The sequence below is a fragment of the Ranitomeya variabilis genome, chromosome 4 (genome assembly GCF_051348905.1).
Source record: "Ranitomeya variabilis isolate aRanVar5 chromosome 4, aRanVar5.hap1, whole genome shotgun sequence".
Lineage (NCBI taxonomy): Eukaryota > Metazoa > Chordata > Amphibia > Anura > Dendrobatidae > Ranitomeya > Ranitomeya variabilis.
Window position 1 is genome coordinate 328,937,472 of NC_135235.1, and position 25,375 is coordinate 328,962,846.

The following is a 25,375-nucleotide window of genomic DNA, read 5'->3' on the forward strand; positions in this document are numbered from 1 at the left end:
ATAGGGCAGTGGTAACTGGGTTGACCATATATCTACTCCTAACGCCAACACTAGAAGTAGCCGGGGATCATTCCTACGTTGATTCTAGATGACACGCGCCAGCCGGAGAATCTAGCTACCCCTAGTAGAGGAAAACAAAGACCTTTCTTGCCTCCAGAGAAGGGGACCCCAAAGCTGGATAGAAGCCCCCCACAAATAATGACGGTTAGGTAAGAGGAAATGACAAACACAGAAATGAACCAGGTTTAGCACAGAGAGGCCCGCTTACTGATAGCAGAATAAAGAAAGGTAACTTATATGGTCAACAAAAACCCTATCAAAATCCACACTGGAAATTCAAGAACCCCCGAACCGTCTAACGGTCCGGGGGGAGAACACCAGCCCCCCTAGAGCTTCCAGCAAAGGTCAGGATATAGATTTGGAACAAGCTGGACAAAAATACAAAACCAAAACAAATAGCAAAAAGCAAAAGGCAGACTTAGCTGATATAACTGGAACCAGGATCAGTAGACAAGAGCACAGCAGACTAGCTCTGATAACTACGTTGCCAGGCATTGAACTGAAGGTCCAGGGAGCTTATATAGCAACACCCCTAACTAACGACCCAGGTGCGGATAAAAGGAATGACAGAAAAACCAGAGTCAAAAAACTAGTAACCACTAGAGGGAGCAAAAAGCAAATTCACAACAGTACCCCCCCCTTAGTGAGGGGTCACCGAACCCTCACCACGACCACCAGGGCGATCAGGATGAGCGGCATGAAAGGCACGAACTAAATCGGCCGCATGAACATCAGAGGCGACCACCCAGGAATTATCCTCCTGACCATAGCCCTTCCACTTGACCAGGTACTGAAGCCTCCGCCTGGAGAGGCGAGAATCCAAGATCTTCTCCACCACGTACTCCAACTCGCCCTCAACCAACACCGGAGCAGGAGGCTCAGCAGAAGGAACTACAGGCACAATGTACCGCCGCAACAAGGACCTATGAAATACATTGTGAATAGCAAACGACACAGGAAGATCCAGACGAAAAGATACAGGATTAAGGATTTCCAATATCTTGTAAGGCCCAATAAAACGAGGTTTAAATTTGGGAGAGGAGACCTTCATAGGAACAAAGCGGGAAGAAAGCCATACCAAATCCCCAACGCGTAGTCGGGGACCCACACCGCGGCGGCGGTTGGCAAAGCGCTGAGCCTTCTCCTGTGACAACTTCAAGTTGTCCACCACATGATTCCAGATCTGCTGCAACCTATCCACCACAGAATCCACCCCAGGACAGTCAGAAGGCTCCACATGACCCGAAGAAAAGCGAGGATGGAAACCAGAGTTGCAGAAAAAAGGCGAAACCAAGGTGGCGGAACTAGCCCGATTATTAAGGGCAAACTCAGCCAACGGCAAGAATGTCACCCAATCGTCCTGATCAGCAGAGACAAAACACCTCAAATAAGCCTCCAAAGTCTGATTGGTTCGCTCCGTCTGTCCATTAGTCTGAGGATGGAAAGCAGACGAAAACGACAAATCAATGCCCATCCTACTACAAAAGGATCGCCAGAACCTGGAAACGAACTGGGATCCTCTGTCTGACACAATATTGTCAGGGATGCCGTGCAAACGAACCACGTTCTGGAAAAACACAGGAACCAGATCGGAAGAGGAAGGCAGCTTAGGCAAAGGAACCAAATGGACCATCTTGGAGAAGCGATCACATATCACCCAGATAACGGACATGCCCTGAGATAGCGGAAGATCAGAAATGAAATCCATGGAGATATGTGTCCAAGGTCTCTTCGGGACAGGCAAGGGCAAGAGCAAACCGCTGGCACGAGAACAGCAAGGCTTAGCTCGAGCACAAGTCCCACAGGACTGCACAAATGACCGCACATCCCTTGACAAGGAAGGCCACCAAAAGGACCTGGCCACCAGATCTCTGGTGCCAAAAATTCCCGGGTGACCTGCCAACACCGAGGAATGAACCTCGGAAATGACTCTGCTGGTCCACTTATCCGGGACAAACAGTCTGTCAGGTGGACAAGACTCAGGCCTATCAGCCTGAAATCTCTGCAACACACGTCGCAGATCCGGAGAAATAGCTGACAAGATAACTCCATCTTTAAGAATACCAACAGGATCAGCGACTCCAGGAGCATCAGACACAAAGCTCCTAGAAAGAGCATCGGCCTTCACATTCTTAGAACCTGGTAAATACGAGACAACAAAATCAAAGCGGGAGAAAAACAATGACCAGCGGGCCTGTCTCGGATTAAGGCGTTTAGCAGACTCGAGATACATCAGATTTTTGTGATCAGTCAAGACCACCACACGATGCTTAGCACCCTCGAGCCAATGACGCCACTCCTCAAATGCCCATTTCATGGCCAACAACTCCCGATTGCCCACATCATAATTTCGCTCGGCAGGCGAAAACTTCCTAGAGAAAAAGGCACAAGGTTTCATAACAGAGCAACCAGGGCCTCTCTGCGACAAAACGGCCCCTGCCCCAATCTCCGAAGCATCCACCTCAACCTGAAAGGGAAGTGAGACGTCAGGCTGGCACAAAACAGGCGCCGAAGTAAACCGGCGTTTCAACTCCTGGAAAGCCTCCACGGCAGCAGGAGCCCAGTTAGCTACATCGGAGCCCTTCTTGGTCATATCCGTCAAAGGTTTCACAATGCTAGAAAAATTAGCGATAAAACGACGGTAGAAGTTAGCGAAGCCCAAGAACTTCTGAAGACTCTTAACTGACGAGGGCTGAGTCCAATCAAGAATAGCTCGGACCTTGACTGGGTCCATCTCCACAGCAGAAGGGGAAAAAATGAACCCCAAAAAGGGAACCTTCTGTACACCAAAGAGACACTTAGAGCCCTTGACAAACAAAGAATTTTCACGCAAAATTTTAAAGACCAACCTGACCTGCTCCACATGCGAATCCCAATTATCAGAAAAAACCAAAATATCATCCAGATAAACAATCAAAAATTTATCCAGATACTTCCGGAAAATGTCATGCATAAAGGACTGAAAAACTGAAGGCGCATTGGAGAGCCCAAAAGGCATCACCAAGTACTCAAAATGACCTTCGGGCGTATTGAATGCGGTTTTCCATTCATCACCTTGCTTAATGCGCACAAGGTTGTACGCACCACGAAGGTCTATCTTGGTGAACCACTTGGCACCCTTAATCCGGGCAAACAAGTCAGACAACAGCGGCAAAGGATACTGAAATTTGACAGTGATCTTATTTAAAAGCCGATAATCAATACAAGGTCTCAAAGATCCGTCCTTTTTTGCCACAAAAAAGAATCCCGCACCAAGAGGAGAAGAAGACGGACGAATATGTCCTTTCTCCAGAGACTCCTTGATATATGAACGCATAGCGGTATGTTCAGGTACCGACAGATTAAACAGTCTTCCCTTAGGAAATTTACTGCCTGGGATCAAATCTATAGCACAGTCACAGTCCCTATGAGGAGGCAGTGCACTGGACTCAGACTCACTGAAGACATCCTGATAATCAGACAAATACTCCGGAACTTCCGAAGGCGTAGAAGAAGCAATAGACACAGGCAGGGAATCCCCATGAATACCACGACAGCCCCAACTTGAGACTGACATAGCCTTCCAGTCCAGGACTGGATTATGAGTCTGTAACCATGGCAGCCCTAAAACAACCAAATCATGCATTTTATGTAAAACCAGGAAACGTATCACCTCGCGGTGTTCAGGAGTCATGCACATGGTAACCTGTGTCCAATACTGCGGTTTATTTGCTGCCAATGGTGTAGCATCAATACCCCTAAGAGGAATAGGATTTTCTAATGGTTCAAGAGTAAAACCACAGCGCTTAGCAAATGAGAGATCCATGAGACTCAGGGCAGCACCTGAATCTACAAACGCCATGACAGGATAAGATGACAGTGAGCAAATCAAAGTTACAGACAGAATAAATTTAGGTTGCAAATTACCAACGGTGACAGGACTAACAACCTTAGCTATACGTTTAGAGCATGCTGAGATAACATGTGTAGAATCACCACAGTAGTAGCACAAGCCATTTCGGCGTCTATGAATTTTCCGCTCATTTCTAGTCAGGATTCTATCACATTGCATTAAATCAGGTGTCTGTTCAGACAACACCATGAGGGAATTTGCGGTTTTGCGCTCCCGCAACCGCCGGTCAATTTGAATAGCCAGTGCCATAGTATCATTCAGACCTGTGGGAATGGGAAAACCCACCATAACATTCTTAATGGCTTCAGAAAGGCCATTTCTAAAATTAGCGGCCAGTGCACACTCGTTCCAATGTGTCAGCACGGACCATTTCCGAAATTTTTGGCAATACACTTCAGCCTCGTCCTGCCCCTGAGACATAGCCAGCAAGGCCTTTTCTGCCTGAATCTCAAGATTGGGTTCCTCATAAAGTAAACCGAGCGCCAGAAAAAACGCATCAAGATCAGCCAATGCCGGATCTCCTGGCGCCAGCGAAAAAGCCCAATCCTGAGGGTCGCCCCGTAAGAACGAAATAACAATTTTTACTTGCTGAGCAGAATCTCCAGATGAACAGGGTCTCAGGGACAAAAACAATTTACAATTATTCACGAAATTCCTAAACTTAAACCTGTCTCCGGAAAACAGTTCAGGAATCGGTATTTTAGGTTCTGACCTAGGATTTCTGATAACATAGTCTTGTATGCCCTGCACACGAGTAGCCAGCTGGTCCACACTTGTAATCAAGGTCTGGACATTCATGTCTGCAGCAAGCATAGCCACTCTGAGGTAAAGGGGAAGAAGAAAAAAAAAAAAAAAAAAAAAAACTCAGAATCTTCTTTCTTATAATCCCTCTTCTGCAATGCATTAAACATTTAATACTGGCCTGGCAAACTGTTATGACCCCAATGGCGAGGGTCTCAGAGGAACGTGGAAGTCTGCAGAGTACAAAAATCCAGCTCATAGGGCAGTGGTAACTGGGTTGACCATATATCTACTCCTAACGCCAACACTAGAAGTAGCCGGGGATCATTCCTACGTTGATTCTAGATGACACGCGCCAGCCGGAGAATCTAGCTACCCCTAGTAGAGGAAAACAAAGACCTTTCTTGCCTCCAGAGAAGGGGACCCCAAAGCTGGATAGAAGCCCCCCACAAATAATGACGGTTAGGTAAGAGGAAATGACAAACACAGAAATGAACCAGGTTTAGCACAGAGAGGCCCGCTTACTGATAGCAGAATAAAGAAAGGTAACTTATATGGTCAACAAAAACCCTATCAAAATCCACACTGGAAATTCAAGAACCCCCGAACCGTCTAACGGTCCGGGGGGAGAACACCAGCCCCCCTAGAGCTTCCAGCAAAGGTCAGGATATAGATTTGGAACAAGCTGGACAAAAATACAAAACCAAAACAAATAGCAAAAAGCAAAAGGCAGACTTAGCTGATATAACTGGAACCAGGATCAGTAGACAAGAGCACAGCAGACTAGCTCTGATAACTACGTTGCCAGGCATTGAACTGAAGGTCCAGGGAGCTTATATAGCAACACCCCTAACTAACGACCCAGGTGCGGATAAAAGGAATGACAGAAAAACCAGAGTCAAAAAACTAGTAACCACTAGAGGGAGCAAAAAGCAAATTCACAACAGTGTTCATTGTCAGTGCGGCCACACTGTTGCTGAATCCCCCGCCCCGCACTGTTATTCATTATGCACAGTGCGGGGCTGGGGTCCCTGGGCATGCGCACTGCGCTGTTTAGACGCTCCCCAGCTCCGACGCTCCCCAGCTCCCCCGCCTTCCCAGGAACCCCAGCCCCGCACTGTGCATAATGAATAACAGTGCGGGGCGGGGGATTCAGCAACAGTGTGGCCGCACTGACAATGAACACTGTGCAGGCCCCAGGCAGGCACGCACAGCGCAGGCGCCGGATTTCAGAAGATAACAGCGCTCAGGGGGCGGGTACCATCGCCCCTGAAGAGAAGAGTGACGGCAGTTGGGAGCTTCATAGAGGACGATTCGGACCACCTCCTGGTACAATATCTGGTATGTGTGGCCAATTTTTAAAATGCTTTTTTGAGGTAATAAATGAATCAAAAACTAAAAGAGCCACCTTGTTAGACTGCAGCATTACTGCTGCACAAGGTGGCTCTTTTAGTTTATAACGGCTGGGGGGGTGACAGTGGCCCTTTAAGAAGTGCTCCATACCCGTGGCTCGATCCCAGGGTGTAAGGCGCCAGAGTCTATAGGTCCCAGGGAGAGGGGGTACCGCAACGGGGCCTATCAGCAAGTCCTCCGCTGGCGAGGCAGGGTCATTCTTCATACCTGCTTCAGATGCGGTCCCTCCGGTGCCGATCTGCTCCGCCTCCGCTGGGGTCTGGAACGCTGGTTGCGGGGCCTTGTGCTGCGACGTTGTCATCTCTGCTCGCAGCATCTCGCTTTCCGGCAGGGCCTGGCTTTCTGGCTTTGGAGCGCTGTAAATTCCTTCTTGCTCTGGACCAGACGAGGCTGCCGACAGACGTCTGGCGAGGCTCCCGATGATGGCTTTCTTCCACCCGGCCTCAGTGCTCAGCTGCGTCTGCAGGAGTTGGTGGATCTGCTCGTCCGTTCCGGTCTGCAGGAGGTCAGCGTCAACTGTGGAGGTCTGGCTGCGGTGCCTCTCCGGGTAGCTGGGGGAGTCCTCGGCTCTGACCCCACGCTCCGGCTCCGGGCGGCTGGCCATGGCGTCCTCCATGTCACTGACTTCTTCTTCCTGGTCCTTTTCCCGCTCTCTCCTTCGTGGGCGGTTTCGCTTTCTTTGCCTCCGCCCTCCGTTAAGGATTAGGAGGCGGATCTCGGCTGCTGACGGACACGTCCTCAAGGGACAGAAATACTTAGACTGGGCGGTCATTGTCTTTCGCGCTCTTCAGCTTGTTTACGCCCACTTCACGCCCCTCTTCTTCTCCTGCGCTCTCCTTAGCGCTGTAATGGCGGCGGTTTTGGCGGGAACTTTTGGCGGCAAATGGCAATCCACAGTCTTTGCAATAAGTCACAGTCCAAGTACAATAAATCACAGTTCCAAGGCACACATGACCTGATTCTTCAGGCTTAAGTAGATCCTGTTCGTGATGCCAAGTTTTGCAGCGCCCCCACTGCCGCAGGGCCGAGGGGTACCCGGTACCGGGCCTCTGAGTCTCTGCTCTAGGGTTGTCACGGTGGCTAGGCCAGGTCCGTGACCCTGCTGAGGGGCGCCCCAAATAATAGGAGTGGATGGTGGTAGTGGTAGTAGTGGTGCGGTGCAATAAATAACGAGGACACCAGGTTGCAGTCTCTTTACCTCTTTACTGAAGGCTTCTGGGTCCTCAGTCCGGAATACGGTTAACCGGGCTGCGCAAGTCCGGCCGGTCCGATGGCACCTTCAGAGTTCCCGTTGCAGGTGGAAATCTGTGCCTTCCTTCTAGTGCTTGTGTGTTGTGGTCCTCCCCTGCTGTGCTTACGGGATAGTCCCCACAACTGTTGTGTCTGTTCCTCGTGTTCCCTCACAACAACTCGATTCTGATGTTCTTCTTATTCCCGTCCCCCAGATCTTATGGTAGGACGCACCCGTATGATGGGAAGGCTCGGAGCTCTTCCGGGACCCTAGAGTCGCCCCTCTCCAAAGGTTGCCCCCTATGTATGCGTAGGTGATGTAGGTGAGGCAGCCAGCCTATAGCTCTCTGCCCTGCCGTTGGTTTGAAGTAATGCTTAGAGCTCTGTACTTCCTCGGCGTTCTGGCCACCGGTTATTTACGCCTCAGTAGGATGTTGCCTCGGTCTAACAGCACGACTCCTACTGGTATTTCTCCCTGTTGCATTGATCTCGTTTCTCACTCAGCACAATAAATCTCACTTCTTGTCCTTTCTTAGGGCACCGCCGCTATGAAGTGCAGGCGCGGCCCGTAGCTTTCTCTCTGATTGCCAGGCCTCTGTCAGGATCCCACCCCTGACAGGGACCCTACCGAATCTTCCCCTACAACACCCTCTGCCACAAGGTGTTGCCTGGTTCCAACCCAGTCAGCTTTCTTTCTAACTTCCTGCCTAACCCCCAGTTTTACCAGACTGTGAGGAGTGGCCTAATGAATAGTACCCTTAGCTCCCCCTGGAGGCCAGACTGTGAAATGTATTGGTGTATGTGATACCTGGTCAGATGAACTCCTTCAGTGCCATCAGACGTACCATAGCCCCCCTTAGCGGCGGAGCCACAGTACTGCAACGACCAGGACTCTGGGGCGCTGCACTACTAAGGTGTCTTCAGCTACCGGGGCAGTGAACATACCTGTCTCACTGGTGCCAGGATCTTGTTTTGCCTCCGCTGGGGTCTGGTTGTCTGGTTGTCGCTGTGCTTGGTCCGCAGGCTGCAGGGCCTGGTGCTGCGGTGTCATCGTCTCAGTGTTCGGCATCTCCCTTGTCGGCATCTCGCTTTTTGGCTGGGCCTCACTTTCCGGGGCGGCAGTCGCGAGGACCAGGTTTTCCATCAGCGGTGATGTCTCATGTTCCGGCAGGTTCTTGCTTTCTGGCTCTGCCGGTGCTGTAGGAGCGGGCTCCGGTTCTCCTGTCAGCGGCGTCGTCTCCTCCATCAGCGCGTTGCTCTCCGACTCCACCGAGGTCAACGGTGCAGGCTCCACCAGGGCTGGGAACGCGGCTGGTAAGTTTTGGCGTGTGGCTGAGCTGTCTTCATTCTCCAGACCAGGGAATCTTTCCAGGCAGCCACCACTGTCATCTGGGTCTTCATCAGTTGCTGGGCCAGCTCCTCCATCTCTGCAGCGAGGAGCTCCGGGTCCAGGATAGGTTGCAGGTCCAAGGTTTCATGCCGTTGTGGACCGGGGACATCTTCTGTGGTTTCTCTTCTGGCAGCGCTTCTTCGCTGTTTACCAGGGACTTGACCAGGTTGCGAGCAGCGATCCTGCTGCCATGCTGTTCCATGTGCTTCCTCTTATTTCTGTGCCTCACTTTCCCGCCAGCTCCCTCTGGGGGCGGACCCTTCCTGGTGACGGACATCTTTGTTTAGCATTACAGTCTCTGTAGGGGGTGGATCTAGCTTTCGCGCCGGTGCTTGAACTCCACCCATAGCAGCACATCTTTTCCTGTTCTCTGTCTCGCGGTACAGCAATGGCAGCCACATTTCAATTTCACATAGCACAACACAGTCCATTGTAATCCATGGCGCACAGTACCCGGCGATGCAAGGGCACAAAATCCTGTTCGTGACGCCAAAAGTTGACGCGCCCACAGGGCAGTGGGATACTCGGTACCAGGTCCAGTCGCAAATGGGGATGTCACGGTGGCTGCAACCCGGTCTGTGGCCCTGGGCATCAACGTTAAAGGGGTTACTGTTCAAAGTTTGTTGTGACGCCACCTGTGGAGTTTTATCAATAGGGGGACCGATGCTGCATTAAAGGGGTCCCCTGGGGAATGTTGCGGCAGCCCAGATGTTACACTTCCCACAGGTGAAGTGGGCTCCCCAGGGGTCCTATGGTCTGTGGGGTAGATAGTATAGCCGGTGAATAAATGGAGGAGACAAGTGATAAGTCTTTACCTGGTTTACTTGTGGGTGACAGGCCACAGTCCAGCATACAAGGCACGGGTGATGGTGGTCCGGCCGGCTCAGAGGCAAGTGAGAATTCTCTTTTCCCAGTAGTGGTCCATGAGCCTTTCCTACTTGCACCTTTCCAAGTGAGGTCCCTGCTGATTTAAGTTTCCTACAAGGTCCTCCAGTTTCCCCCTGTCCTGGGACAGGTACCTGCACGACGGGCAGCTTGAGCCTTTTTACAGGGACTCTCAGATGCCCTGGGCTCCTCAGGTGCTGCTGCGTCTCGAGCGTGGTGCGGGCAGGTGACGTAAGTGTAGTGCCCTCCGGTTCTGCTCCGTGTCCTAGAGTCCACGAAAGCCTCGGGCTCCCGGGACCCAGATTACTGCGCTTCAGCTCCGAGGGTGCCCTGACACAGTTCCCCTCTGAGCTCTGTTTCTCTCTTGTGCTCCTTCCCTTCCAGCTGCTCCACATACAAACCAACAGTTTACTCCTTCCCAGAGGCTGCAGCTCTCTCGTGGCTGCCAGGCCTCTGACGTCTGCTCCAGACGTCCTTCTCCTTCTCTGTTTCCCTTCAACTGATCTCTCTCCTCCTCCAAGTCAGGAAACATAAAGCCTAGGGAAGCTCCCCTGAATCCGGGTCTTGAGCTCCCCCTCCTGGCCTGGATTCAGGATCTGTTGCATGTGTGTGCCTTACCGGGTGAAAAGAACTCCTTTGCTTCTGAGTATGACATCACCTTCCTCGAAGGAAAAGCAACATCACTACAGCAACCGGTCACCTAGGGTGCTGCAGTGGACCCATACACTTTCTATTGAGTTCAAATGAGTGCACACAGTGGTATACTGATAGACATACTGTTGAGCCTGCCTGAGCACACACTATAGTGTAGCATAGACTTTCTGTTGCCCACAAGAGCACACACAGTGTTGTAAACATAGACTTTCTATTAAGCCAGTATAAGTGTGCATACAGTGCCTGCACCTGTTATGTGGTTGTACAGTAGATGTTACTAGGAGCAACCACTTAATATCAGTGATTTTCTTTATGACTGATACATTTATTGTATTGAGAAATAGCATTGCTCAGCCCCGTCATCACTGTTTCACCAGTGATAAGTCTGACAACCTCAATAATTGTATTTTAATTTAACCCCTTTACACCCTATGACATATCCATATGTCCAGGTTGGTAAGTACATACCGACTTTGGACATACAGATACCTCATAATTTTAATGCAGCACCATGACTGCATGATCAAATTCAAGTGCCTGCTCAATATTTCAGCAGGGCACATTTCTTCCCAGCAGGTGGCGACGCCCCCCTCAACTACGATCGCTGTGATTGGCTGTATGCCTGAAACATTGATGTTCAGTCTACGATCGGTACTATAAGAGCATCGATCAAAGGCTGGAACCTAGCAGCCATGGCGTCACCAGGACCAGCTCTGATTGGTGCAATCAGATGATGATGTTGATTGCACCAATCAGGGTACACAAACACGATCTTACCCACACAGTGACCACCCTGTACTTCCTCATTCCAGCTGTGGACATGTACAGAGTGGTGACTGATCCTTCCATGATCTTTCCACCTCAATCACCCACATCTCCATTGTGCGTCATCCTGCAGCCGCCGAGCGTCAATCAGTGATGCAAATCACTGATCAATGTCCATGCGTGCTCGCTGTTTTCCATTACTTTTTTTTGTCCCTGTCTACTCTCCCCCCCTTTGCACCACCTCCGTGCATGAATCCTGCAGCCGCCGAGCACTGATCAGTGACACAAATGACTGATCGCACTTGTGCTTGCTGTTTTCCATGATTTTTTACCCCTGTCCACTATCCCATAGAATGTGAGGAACAAAACATGGACAAATCTAGGTGACCCTAGTTCACCCTAATTCACCCCTTCCTTGCTGCGGAGGTTGGCAGCCTAACTTGATCACAAAGTGGCACCCTCGCTCAACGTATGCTAACCCTCGATACTCCTTAAGAAACCCTGGCTGCTCAAAAAAAAAAAAAAAAAGGGGGGCCAAAGTACCACCAATGTTACTAATCCCTTAATGGATTAAATTTTCTAACTGGACTCCTGTAGATGCAGTAGAAATTATAACGTTTTGGGGCCTGGTCCTTCACATGGGGTTAGTGAAGAAGCCAGAACTACAGCAATATTGGAATGTTGACGTTTTATGCAACACTCCAGTGTTCCACATGGCTATGACTAGTGATGAGCGAACATGCTCGCCACTACTCGTTACTCACCCGAGTATCACTATGCTCGGTGTACTTGGCAAGCAGCGAGCATTTCTGGGATTATTGGGTGGTAACTGGTGTCTCCACCCAGCGTTTTTGGCGGACTTTAGAGACCCAATCACGGTGCAGGGATTGTCTGCCAGGCCATGAAACACCGCAGCCATCTTTGTTGTGGTCGTGCAGTGATTGGCTTGGCCACATAGCATCATCCCGAGTATAAGAGACCTGGCGCCGCCCAGCTCAACACATTTTGTTCCTGATTCAGCGACAGTAGGGAGAGCTGGTGCTGAGATAGGGTCAGAATCGTGGTTTTTAGAGTTAGTGTAGGTCTGCAACTCTTAAATCCACAACTCCTCAGAAACCAAAAGTCCTTTTCAGGGCTAATTCGTGGGACCCGATATTGCAACACTAGGTAGGCAGGGCACAGCATATCCACATCAGTGCAAGGCCTGCAGGCACTGTATGTGCGTCCATTGCTCCCACTGCATCCCTCCCAAAGCTCCATAACTGTCTGCTGCTGTTGCTGCTGCAGCTTCTTTACTATACACTGTACCTAGTTGCATTTTTTTTCCAAAACTTCACCCCCAAAAAACAAGAATATAGTCTGTTCTGTCAGACTGATGCCTGTTGAAAAATCATAGTTTGTCAGGCATACGTAGCATAGTTGTGTGTACTAGCCTTGTACCACTTTTTTTTGTGTGTTTTAAATTCACCGAAGAAGGCCTCATATATCTGCGTGCTCCAACTTTGGGCATTGTAGGCAAGTGGACCCCTTTTTTTGCTGTCTGAGACTGTAATCCTATACAGCACTATTTAGCTTCCAAAATTACAAAAAGGCCACATATTTGCCAGTGTGGTATTTCCGTGAGAGCCCTCATATATCTATGTGCTCCAACTTTGGTAATTGTAGGCCAGAGGACCACTTTTTTTGCTGTCTGTTACTGAAATTATATACTGCACTATTTAGCATAAAAAAATATAAAAAGGGCACATATTTGCCAGTGTGATATTTCCGTGAGAGCCCTCACATATCTGCGTGCTCCAAGTTTGGTCATTGTAGGCCGAAGGACCACTTTTTTGCTGTCTGTTACTGAAATTAGTAAATATAGGAAAACTGACTGAACAGCAATCTAGTCTGAACTGGTGAATAACCAAAAAAGACATATAGCAAATAGATCAATGGCTTTACCTATGGCTAATAACATGGTAAAGCCTGCATTTATAGGAAGGTCGGAACCAACTGTGTTTGGATGTAATTAAAATCACAGCATGGTGAAGGGCGGGGCATACGATTTGAGATTACCTTGACGTTTGGTGGATGGGCTCACAATTTTTGGCCAAATCTTGTGCTAAGCATCTTATGTGTTTTTCATAGATTTCACAAGCCATTATGCTATTCACATTTCATGTATCGCACATTTCCTTGCTTTAGTACAGTAAAATTGAATGCAGCCATTGATCTATTTGCTATATGTCTTTTTTGGCTATGCACCAGTTCAGACATGATTGCTGTTCAGTCAGTTTTCCTGTATTTACTATGTACTATTTTTTCTGACTTGAACGCCCCGCCCTTCACCATGTTGTGATTTTAATTACATCAAACACAGTTGGTTCCGACCTTCCTATAAATGCAGGCTTTACAATGTTATTAGCCATAGGTAAGTGTTCACACTAGGCAGACAGGTCAGGTACCTATCCGATTTGAGATTACCTTGACGTTTGGTGGATGGGCTCACAATTTTTGGCCAAATCTTGTGCTAATCATCTCATGTGTTTTTTCATAGATTTCACAAGCCATTATGCTATTCACATTTCATGTATCGCACATTTCCTTGCTTTAGTACAGTAAAATTGAGTGCAGCCATTGATCTATTTGCTATATGTCTTTTTTGGTTATGCACCAGTTCAGACTAGATTGCTGTTCAGTCAGTTTTCCTACATTTATTATGTACTATTTTTTCTGACTTGAACGCCCTGCCCTTCACCATGCTGTGATTTTAATTACATCCAAACACAGTTGGTTCCGACCTTCCTATAAATGCAAGCTTTACCATGTTATTAGCCATAGGTAAGTGTTCACACTAGGCAGACAGGTCAGGTACCCATCCGATTTGAGATTTCCTTGACGTTTGGTGGATGGGCTCACAATTTTTGGCCAAATGTTGTGCTAAGCATCTCATGTGTTTTTTCATAGATTTCACAAGCCATTATGCTATTCACATTTCATGTATCGCACGTTTCCTTGCTTTAGTACAGTAAAATTGAGTGCAGCCATTGGTCTATTTGCTATATGTCTTTTTTGATTATGCACCAGTTCAGACTAGATTGCTGTTCAGTCAGTTTTCCTATATTTACTATGTACTATTTTTTCTGACTTGAACGCCCCGCCCTTCACCATGCTGTGATTTTAATTACATCCAAACACAGTTGGTTCCGACCTTCCTATAAATGCAGGCTTTACCATGTTATTAGCCATAGGTAAGTGTTCACACTAGGCAGACAGGTCAGGTACCCATCCGATTTGAGATTACCTTGACGTTTGGTGGATGGGCTCACAATTTTTGGCCAAATGTTGTGCTAAGCATCTCATGTGTTTTTTCATAGATTTCACAAGCCATTATGCTATTCACATTTCATGTATCGCACATTTCCTTGCTTTAGTACAGTAAAATTGAGTGCAGCCATTGATCTATTTGCTATATGTCTTTTTTGGTTATGCACCAGTTTAGACTAGATTGCTGTTCAGTCAGTTTTTCTATATTTACTATGTACTATTTTTCCTGACTTGAACGCCCCGCCCTTCACCATGCTGTGATTTTAATTACATCCAAACACAGTTGGTTCCGACCTTCCTATAAATGCAGGCTTTACCATGTTATTAGCCATAGGTAAGTGTTCACACTAGGCAGACAGGTCAGGTACCCATCCGATTTGAGATTACCTTGACGTTTTGTGTATGGGCTCACAATTTTTGGCCAAATCTTGTGCTAAGCATCTCATATGTTTTTTCATAGATTTCACAAGCCATTATGCTATTCACATTTCATGTATCGCACATTTCCTTGCTTTAGTACAGTAAAATTGAGTGCAGCCATTGATCTATTTGCTATATGTCTTTTTTGGTTACGCACCAGTTCAGACTAGATTGCTGTTCAGTCAGTTTTCCTATATTTACTATGTACTATTTTTTCTGACTTGAACGCCCTGCTCTTCACCATGCTGTGATTTTAATTACATCCAAACACAGTTGGTTCCGACCTTCCTATAAATGCAGGCTTTACCATGTTATTAGCCATAGGTAAGTGTTCACACTAGGCAGACAGGTCAGGTACCCATCTGATTTGAGATTACCTTGAAGTTTGGTGGATGGGCTCACAATTTTTGGCCAAATCTTGTGCTAAGCATCTCATGTGTTTTTTCATAGATTTCACAAGCCATTATGTTATTCACATTTCATGTATCGCACATTTCCGTGCTTTAGTACAGTAAAATTGAGTGCAGCCATTGATCTATTTGTTACTGAAATTATATACGGCAGTATTTAGCATAAAAAATATAAAAAGGGCACAAATTTGCCAGTGTGGTATTTCCATGAGAGCCCTCATATGTCTGGGTGCTCCAAGGTTGGTCATTGTAGGCCGGAGGACCACTTTTTTTGCTTTCTGTTACTGAAATTATATACAGCACTATTTAGCATAAAAAAATATAAAAAGGACACATATTTGTCAGTGTGGTATTTCCGTGAGAGCCCTCATATATCTGTGTGCTCCAAGTTTGGTCATTGTAGGCCGGTGTACCCCTTTTTTGCTGTCTGTTACTCTTCTTATATACAGAATTATTTTGCATAAATTAAATTCACAAAAAAGCCCCACAAAATTGAATACAGTCTGTTATGTCAAGCTGCCTGGTGTTTGGGTTTGAAAAATCGTAGATTTGCAGGCATACTGATCAGATATTTTTTCTGCTACTAATAAATATATTTGTGTTGAGCATTTGAAATAGTGCGGTAGTCCATTTAAAATGGGTAAGGCAAGGGGCAAGGGATGGGGAAGTGGACGCGATGATGATTGTGCATGCAGAGGACAAGGCCGTGTGAGGCCAAGGTGAAAGTGGGCCACAACAAAGACCCACATCTTCTCGCTCTACCTTCCTGTCCCAGTTTCTAGGGGACCGCAGCACACCACTATTGAAGCCAGAGCAGTGTGAAACGGTTGTTGGTTGGATAGTGGATAATGCTTCCAGTCACTTAGCCATCACCACCACCATGTCTTCCACACGGTCAAGTCTGAGTAGCCGTGAGTGTGGCCCGGATATTCCTCACCCTGATCCTCCTTCCTCCCACCATGCCAAGTGCCCTGAGACAACTGATCCCACACTTGGACATGGCCGGTCAACTTGAAGTGGTGACAGCTGAGATGGCATGTAGAGATGCCCAAAGCTTTGACCAGCCCCGGTCACATGAAGGCGATGGTGGGAAAGTGTCAGAAGAGGAGGAGGATGATGAGACACAATTGCCAGAAAGTCAGGAGGAGGAGCAGGGTGCGGATGTGGAAGACGAGGTGGTGGATGACTATGTGACTGACCCAACCTGGCAGGAGGACATGCAGAGGGAGGGCAGCAGCACACATGGGGAAGGCGGCATATTACCCCAACAGGCAGGAAGAAGCAGTGTGGTGGCCACAGACAGAAGGCGTGCATCCATTTCCCGTAACACCAACATGACGGAAGTATTCATTCCAACTGTTAAATCTTCCCGAGTCTGGTTATTTTTTAAAGACTCTGCCGATAACCCCAAACAAGCCATTTGCAGCACCTGCCATGCCTGCCTCAGCAGGGGTAGCAAAACAACCAGCCTGATCACCACCAGCATGATCAGGCACATGGCAGCAAAGCACCCGACTTTGTGGGCCGAACCCCAGGCTCCAGGACCACTGCCTGCTGGTCACACCACTGCTTCTTCCACTGTTTAGCATAGAGAAGTCAATCCTCAGTACACCGTGCATGTGAAGATGCCTCTAGCCCTGCACCTGTTGTGCCACAGTCAAGCAGCACCATCAGCAAGCCTGTCCATGTCCTTGTCCCAGCACAGCCTTCAGTTGTCTATAACCCAGTCTTTGGAACGCAAGTGGAAATACCCAGCCCACGGCCCACAGGCCACAGTCCTCAATTCTAATATTTCTCTTCTGCTGCCTTTTAGGCTTGTTGAGATGGAAGCTTTCCGCAACCTGATGGCGGCAGCCGTCCCAAGGTACTCAGTCCCCAGTCGCCACTATTTCTCCTGGTGTGCCGTATCGGCATTACACCAGCATGTGTCCCACAACATTACCCGTGCCCCCAACAATGCTGTTACAGGGAAAGTCCACCTAACCACAGACACATGAACAAGTGCTTGTGGTCAGGGATGGTACATCTCACTGACAGCACACTGGGTTAATATAGTGGAAGCCGGGACCCAGTCGGACCTTGGGATGGAACATATTCTCCCTACGCTGAGGATTGCTGGCCCTACATCAATCAGGGTTGCCTCCACAGTCTACAGCCCCTGCACCTCCTCGTCTTCATCCTCCATCTCTGAAATCAACACATCAGTCAGAAGCTGGAAGCACTGCAGCACTGCTCAGCCAAGCGGCAACAGGCTGTACTGAAGCTAATCTGCATAGGTGACAAACCGCACAATGCAGAAGAGTTGTGGACAGCGCTGAAAGAGCAGTCATATGTTTTGATGACACCGCTGAACCTACAGCCAGGCATGGTCGTGTGTGACAATGGCCGTAACCTGGTGGCGGCTCTGAGGCAAGGTGAGCTCACACACGTACCTTGCTTGGCCCATGTGCTTAACCTCATGGTTCAACGTTTTCTGAAAAACTACCCAGAGCTGCCGGATCTGCTAGGAAAAGTACGCCGACTGTCTGCCCATTTTAGAAAGACAGCTACAGCTTCAGACGCCCTTGCCGTGCTTCAGCAGCATTTGCAGTTTCCAGCTCACGGGCTGATGTGTGATGTCACCACGCTCTGGAACTCTACGCTGCTTATGTTGGAAATGCTTTGTGAGTAGAAGAGGGCAGATGTTGACTACCAACATCAACAAGGCCGTCGATATTCAGTTCAGACAACACACATAAGACCTCAGGAGTGGACATGGATGTCCGACATATTTACCATCCTCCTAAACTTTGAGGATTGCACCAAGATGGTGAGTGGCGATGATGCATAATTAGCATCACCATCCCGCTTCTCAGCATTCTGAAAACCTCTTTGCTCACAATTAAAGAAGATGCATTGCAGGCAGAGCACGAGGACATGGAGCAAGGAACCATACAGGGGGATTACGCTCAGCCCAGCCACATGTCTTCTCAACGTGGATTGGTAAGCAATGAGGAGGAGGAGGAGGAGGAAAAACAGGAGCTACTTTCATGCGCTATAGAAGGTACTACAAACACATCTGTATTAGCTTCTGTTCTTTACAGCATGGTCAGTCGTCCTGTTGGTGAGGACAAGGAAGTCTTGCTTGTTAGCAGTCTGGCATGCATGGCTGACTTTATGTTGTGCTGCATTTCACGTGACCGTCGCATTATAAAAATTTTGGGTGACACTCATTACTTGTTGGTGACACTTGTAGACCCACTCTACAAGGAGAATTTTAAATCTCTTCTACCAGAGGCAGAGAGGTGTACTAAAATGCTGCAGTACCAGAGGGCCCTTGTAGCGGAATTTACTTAGAAAATTCCCATGTGAGAACGCTGGCAGCAGATGTCAGAGTTTGTTGTACAACCAAGGAGTCCAAGCGAGAGAGACAGAAGTGCAATCCAGCTCCGGCAGGGGAACAATGGTGAAGTTCTGGGACAGTTTTCTCAGATCCTCCCATCGTGCTGGCACAAAGGCAAGGGGTGCTGTCACAAGAAGTGCAATGTTTGGGAAGATGCTGAGGGAGTACCTTGCAGATAGTACAAATGTCCTCTGGGATTCCTCTGTGCCTTTTAATTATTGGGTATCCAAGCTGAACACGTGGCATGAACTGGCTCTCTACGCCTTGGATGTCCTGGCCTGCCCTGCTGCTAGCGTTCCGTCAGAGCGGGTTTTTAGTGCCGCTGGTGGAATTATAACAGATAAGCGCATCTGTCTGTCAGCTGAAAATGCTGACAGGCTGACTCATAAAAATGAAAAAGGGCTGGTTTGGGAATGACTTCTGTACACCACCAAGTGAAAACAGCGAAACCTAACCTCAAATACATTCTCTCTTTTGGGGAGGTGTATTCTCATGCACCTCTTCTCAACCACACATGGGTATATGCTTCCACATTTGGTCTATTTGTTGTTATCCTCCCCCTTATCCTCATACTCATCATCCAGAACCACTAGATGACCAGGGTGAACGTGCTCTGTACTGTTATAGGCCGGTGATTTTTGGGCACGGGGGCTGTGAAGGCACTATTTTATTTGGTAAAAACAGGACCCCACATTGGAGAATTGTGCATTACATTACATTGGGCCTACTTCTTAAGTCTGTTTCCTGCAATGTGTCCTTTAACTGCCACTAGATCACCAGGGTGATCAGTACTGTTATAGGCCGGTGAATTTTTGGCAACGGGCCTGCGATGGCACTAGTCTATTTTTAAAAAGGTACCCCCATTGGGGAATTGTTTGACAGCTCATGCACTCTCTTTTAAGTCTCAGTGACCCACACCACTACATTGGGCTTACTTCTTTACTCTGTCTCCTGCAATGTCTCTTGTTTAACTGCCACTTGATCACCAGGGTGAACATGCTTTGTACTGTTATAGGCCGGTGAAGTTTGGGCAAGAGGCCTGCGATGGCACTAGTCTATTTTTAAAAAAGATACCCCCATTGGGGATTTGTTTGGCAGATCATGCACTGCATTACAAGTCTCAGAGACACACACCACTATATTGGGCCTAATTCTTAACTCTGTCTCCAGCAATGTCTCTTCTTTAACTGCCACTAGATCACCAGGGTGAACGTGCTTTGTACTGTTATAGGCTGGTGAAGTTTGGGCAAGGGGGGCTGTGATGGCAATTGTATATTTTTAAAAAAGATACCCCACATTGGTGAAACCACATCCTTGTTGGCAAACACTTCATAACATTTGTGTATCTTAAAGAGCTCACTTGAAAAGTTCCTTTTTGTGTTGCCTGGTTGCTCACATTGGACACAATACACTTCATATAAATTTGATGAAGCAATGCTGTTAGGCTACTTTCACACTTGCGTTTGGAGCCGCTGCGGAGGGCTGCGGAGTTCCTCCGTGAAGCCCCGCCCTCCGCCGCTAGCTCCGCCTACTTCTGCATGCGGCCGGCATGCGGCCTGTGTACCTATATTTAACATTAGGTATGCAGGTCGTGCCGCAGTATGCGGATGCTTCCGCATGCGTCGTTTTGACGATGCGGAAAAAAAAAATGCTACGAGCTGCGTCCTTCGCTGGTCTCTGCATCGTCAAAACGACGCATGCGGAAGCATCCGCATACTGCGGCATGACCTGCGTGCCTAATGTTAAATATAGGTACACAGGCCCCGCAAGCCGGCCGCATGCAGAAGTAGGCAGAGCTAGCGGCGGAGGGCGGGGCTTCACGGAGGAAGTCCGCAGCCCTCCGCAGCGGCTCCAAACGCAAGTGTGAAAGTAGCCTAAGTTTGGCTAAGTAGTTCATTAGAAATATAGCTTTGTCCACTATATTAGTTTCTCTCCTTGAGAGCCATAACTTTGGCTGCCTCAAATGTACAAATGGCGAATATACAAATGGCGATTTGCAAACAAGATTGAAATACTGTATACCGAATGCATTCAGACAATCACAAAATGCATATTGTGAAGTGGATTTTCCTGTAGCCATCCAGTATGTGGGTTCAAAGGCTTACTGGGGTGCATATGAATTGGTAGCAGGGCAGGCCTTGAATTCAATGGAACACTTTTTCAGGAGTCCTCCCTGGACATCTTATGACAGGGGTATTGTGGTGCGTCGTAATTCTTATCAGTCCATCCACTTACAGCATAGGCTACAACAGCTTAGGAGTTCCACAGTTTAATAATGGCCCTTTAAGAAGATTAATGCCGCCTGGTGCACCAGTAAAAATAGGCTCTGTGACTTTAAGACTCCCTCCTTCATAAATAAAAAAAAGATGGGTCTGCTTATGTGTCACACACCACATGGCCAGCTAGGGTTGTTACATGTTACCATGACATTTCCCAGTGAATGCATTTGTAGTGGTTGAAAGCAATGTTAAAGTTGAAAAAGCTTAAAAAACGCTGCGTCTGAACTAAGCCTAAGTGGGGGAGGAAATTTTCGGGCCGGGATTAAATATTTGGCCTTACAGGCAAGTCATTAACCTGCAAAGGATGTACCTTGACATACGTCCATGCAAAACCTGTTTTGGTTTCATTTTAATATTTTTTTTGTGGCACCGGGAAAAATGGCATGAATCTCGGAAAAAATGGTTTAAAGCTGTGAACTAGGAGTCAGGAATGCTTCCAGGGGTGATCCCCATTATGTTCCAATGTCATTTGAGCAGTGTTTCCATCATTTTCAGACGTTTTTAGACCTTAAAAGGACCCCCGGGGGGGATCGCGGTAAAAATACTCGGGACTCCCATAGACTTACATTGGGCTCGTTGCTCAGGTCGAGTACCCGAGTATACCAATCTGCTCGACCCGAACAACGAGCACCCGAGCATTTTAGTGCTTGCTCATCACTAGCTATGACCTGTAAATGATTTGAGGCAATCCAAAAAATTTTGCATTGCAATTAAAATAACAATGTCCTCTCCGAGATGACACCAACTTTGATTGTCTCTTCAAAGTTCGGCTGTTCATTGACCACTTCAGCAACAGGTTTGCTGAGGTGTACGATCCCCAAAAACACATCTGCGTGGATGTGCCACTAATGCATTTCAAGGGAGGCTCAAATTCCGACAATACCTTCCCAGTAAGAGGGCCAAGTACAGAATTAACTCTACAAGCTGCCTGAGAGTACCTCAGGGTGCACCCACTGCTGGATCAAGGTTATCTCCTCTACATGGATAACTTTTATACCACTATCCCACTCTTCAAGTCCCTCTCTGCGCGAGCTATAGCAGCCTGCGGTACTGTTCACAAAAATCAGAGAAGCCTTCCTAAGGCACTAATTGTGCAACTGCTCCGAAAGGGTGAAATCAGAGGTCAATGTAACAACAACATGCTTTGGTCAAGTTCAAGAGGGATGTTCTTTTCTTGATCACCATACATGGTGATGGCAACACCCACACCACTCTACGAGATACCTCTACAAAGGTTATACAACTAGACTGTGTACTGGGGTACAACAAGAACATAGGAGAGTTGATCTCTCTGATCAAGTCTTCCAGCCATACAGTGCCATGAGAAAAGTCAAGGTGGTACAAGATGGCCGTTCACATCATACAGAGAGCAATGTACAACGCTTACATGCTATCATGATGTGCTTGCCAGACCAGTATGACATACTTTCCGTTCCAGCAGGTAATGATCAAGGTCCTAATCTTTGGAAGTCAGTATATCCAGAACTGAAGGTACCAGCCCATCATTTCCACAGGGAAATCCCTCAAAACAAAAAGAAAGGAAGGTCGTAAAAGAAGTGCCAAGTGTGGGGATGAGCAATGACACCACTTATCAATGCGACATCTGCCCTAACAAACCTGGCCTGTGTATAAAAGAATGCATCAAACTGTACCACACATCAAGGACTACAAAATTCATTTCTGATTTACACACCTCATGCATGCCAACCTGACGTACACTACACAACTGGCATATGCCAACCAGACGTCCGCTACACAACTCACGTATGCCAACCTGATGCACTCTACACAATTTATGCCACTTTACGCCCCATTTTGTTGGAAGAAGCCGAAAGGCGAAACGGCGCACGTCGGGCGCAAGAGGTGACCCGTTCCCCCAGTTCCTAGCTACCTTCTCCACTCACATCGAGGTAAACATTTCATGGCTTTCTGATTATTTTTCTGTCTGAAATTCTTTGAATTGACTATTGCTTTATGCATTCAACTCCTTTCTGATAGTGGACTATGCCCTGCCATCTAGTGACCACTTTGGTTATTTCAGTTTCAAGTACCTTCTTGCATATAAGGCTACTTTCACACTAGCCTTAACTGCAATACGTTAAAATGCGTCGTTTTGCAGAAAAAACACATCCTGCAAAAGTGCTTGCAGGATGCGTTTTTTCCCCATAGACTTGTATTGGCGACGCATTGCGACGTATTGTCATCCGCCGTGTACGTCGTACGACGTATGCGTCGAAATTTGGCGACACGTCATCTGGAAAAAACGTAGATTGTAACGTTTTTTGTCTCTGCCTAAAAAACGTGTCGCGATGCATCCTGCGGCATTCGTCGTTGGCTATAATGGAAGCCTATGAGCGACGGATCCGTCGGGACACGTCGTACGACGCAATGCAGCACTGCAATACGTTTTTTTACACTGAGCATGCTCAGAAGCAGGATTTTGTAGCCAATTGGCCAGACACCCCAAAATCTATATAAACCTGGCCTGGGCCTTGAACCCCACATATGCCAGCAAGAAGCCTACAGACAAGAAGCCTGCCAGCAAGACCCCAGCCTGCCACAAGACCCCAGCCTGCCACAAGACCCCAGCCTGCCACAAGACCCCAGCCTGCCACAAGACCCCAGCCTGCCACAAGACTCCAGCCTGCCACAAGACTCCAGCCACCATAGAGCCAGTGTGAGTATTGCCATTTTCTGTGTGCGTGTGCATTTGTTGTCTGTATGAGGTACTGACTACAGCAAGAGCTTAAAGGGCCACTGTCACCCCCTCCAGCCGTTATAAACTAAAAGAGCCACCTTGTGCAGCAGTAATGCTGCATTCTAACAAGGTGGCTCTTTTAGTTTTTTATTCAGTTAATCCCTCAATAAAGCGTTTTAAAGTTTGCCACAAATACCTGACTTTGTACCTGGAGGCGGTCCGAAGCCTCCTCTATGAATCTCCCAACTGCCGTCACTCTTCTCTTCAGGGGCGATGGTCGCCGCCCCCTGCGCACTGTTTCTTCTTAAATCCGGCGCCTGCGCTGTGCGTGCCTGCCTGGGGCAGGCGCAGTCTTCATTGTTAGTCACAGTTCAGATGCAGGTTGCCGCAATATACACTAATCCTCACCAGCGTTTGTAATGAGGCAGCCGCAAATAACAATTCTGGAAGGCGGGGGAGCAGGGGGAGCGTCAGAGAAGGGGGAGCGCCTGAACAGCGCAGTGCGCATGCCCAGGAATGCCAGCCCCGCACTGTGCATAATGAATAACACAGTGCGGGGCGGGGATTCAGCAACAGGGTGGCCGCACTGCCCGCACAGGCGCAGTCAGGCACCTTGCATCTGAGCTGTGACTGACAATGAAGACTGCGCCTGCCCCAGGCAGGCAGGCACAGCGCAGGCGCCGGATTTAAGAAGAAACAGCGCGCAGGGGGCGGCGACCATCGCCCCTGAAGAGAAGAGTGACGGCAGTTGGGAGATTCATAGAGGAGGCTTCGGACCGCCTCCAGGTACAAAGTCAGGTATTTGTGGCAAACTTTAAAATGCTTTATTGAGGGATTAACTGAATCAAAAACTAAAAGAGCCACCTTGTTAGAATGCAGCATTACTGCTGCACAAGGTGGCTCTTTTAGTTTATAACGGCTGGAGGGGGTGACAGTGGCCCTTTAAAACCTGAAGAGAACCAGAGGCCTGCCATCGTCCTGCAACAGCCAGTGCCCTGCTAGAGTCCAGATCCGCCCTGAGGCCTGCCACTGTGAAGACATCCAGAGGACTGTCAGCCTTTTTTACGTGTGCGTGTGCGTATTTATGCGTCGTGTTTTGGTCCGCCTGTGCTTTTGTGCATGTGTGTGTGTGTGTGTGTGTGTTTTCGTACGGCTGTGTGCTTTTGTATGTATGTCTTCACCTGCCTGCACTTATGCCTTTGCCAATCTTATGCCTGTTTATGTGTTGTGCTTGTGTTATGACTGCGCCTGTGTGCTTTCAGGCATGTTTGTGTGCGTCTTGGTGATTGCATGGGTCCATGCCTTTTGGTTAATTCCCTTTTTCTGATGTACTTATCAAGTCTAGTGGTCTGTGCAGCATGTGGTTTCAATGTGTGAGCGTGTGCTTTGTTTTTTAATTTTTTGATATTTGTTTCTCTTTAAAATTGTTTTATTTTTTAAATTGGATGTATTTTTGCCAAGTGTAGTGGTCTGTGCAGCATGTGGTTTCAATGTGCGTGCGTGTGCCTTTTTTTTTTTTTTTTTCTTTTAAATTTTTTTTTATCTTTTAAATCGGATGTATTTTTGCCAAGTCTAGTGGTCTATGCAGCATGTTTCAATGTGTGAGCGTGTGCCTTGTTTTTTTTTTTTATTTAAAATTGATTTTTTATTGTTAACCATTCCCAGTTGATGTACTTGTATTTAAAATAAAGAGCATTGTAGCTCCTAATTGTGATGTAAAAAAAATGAAAAGAAAAAAGAAATTAATAAAATGTTTATAAAAAAAATGTCCGTAGTATCATTTCAGAAAGGTACATTTAAAAATGGTGTATGTACTAATGGTTACACATGCAATACAAAGTTGTTTG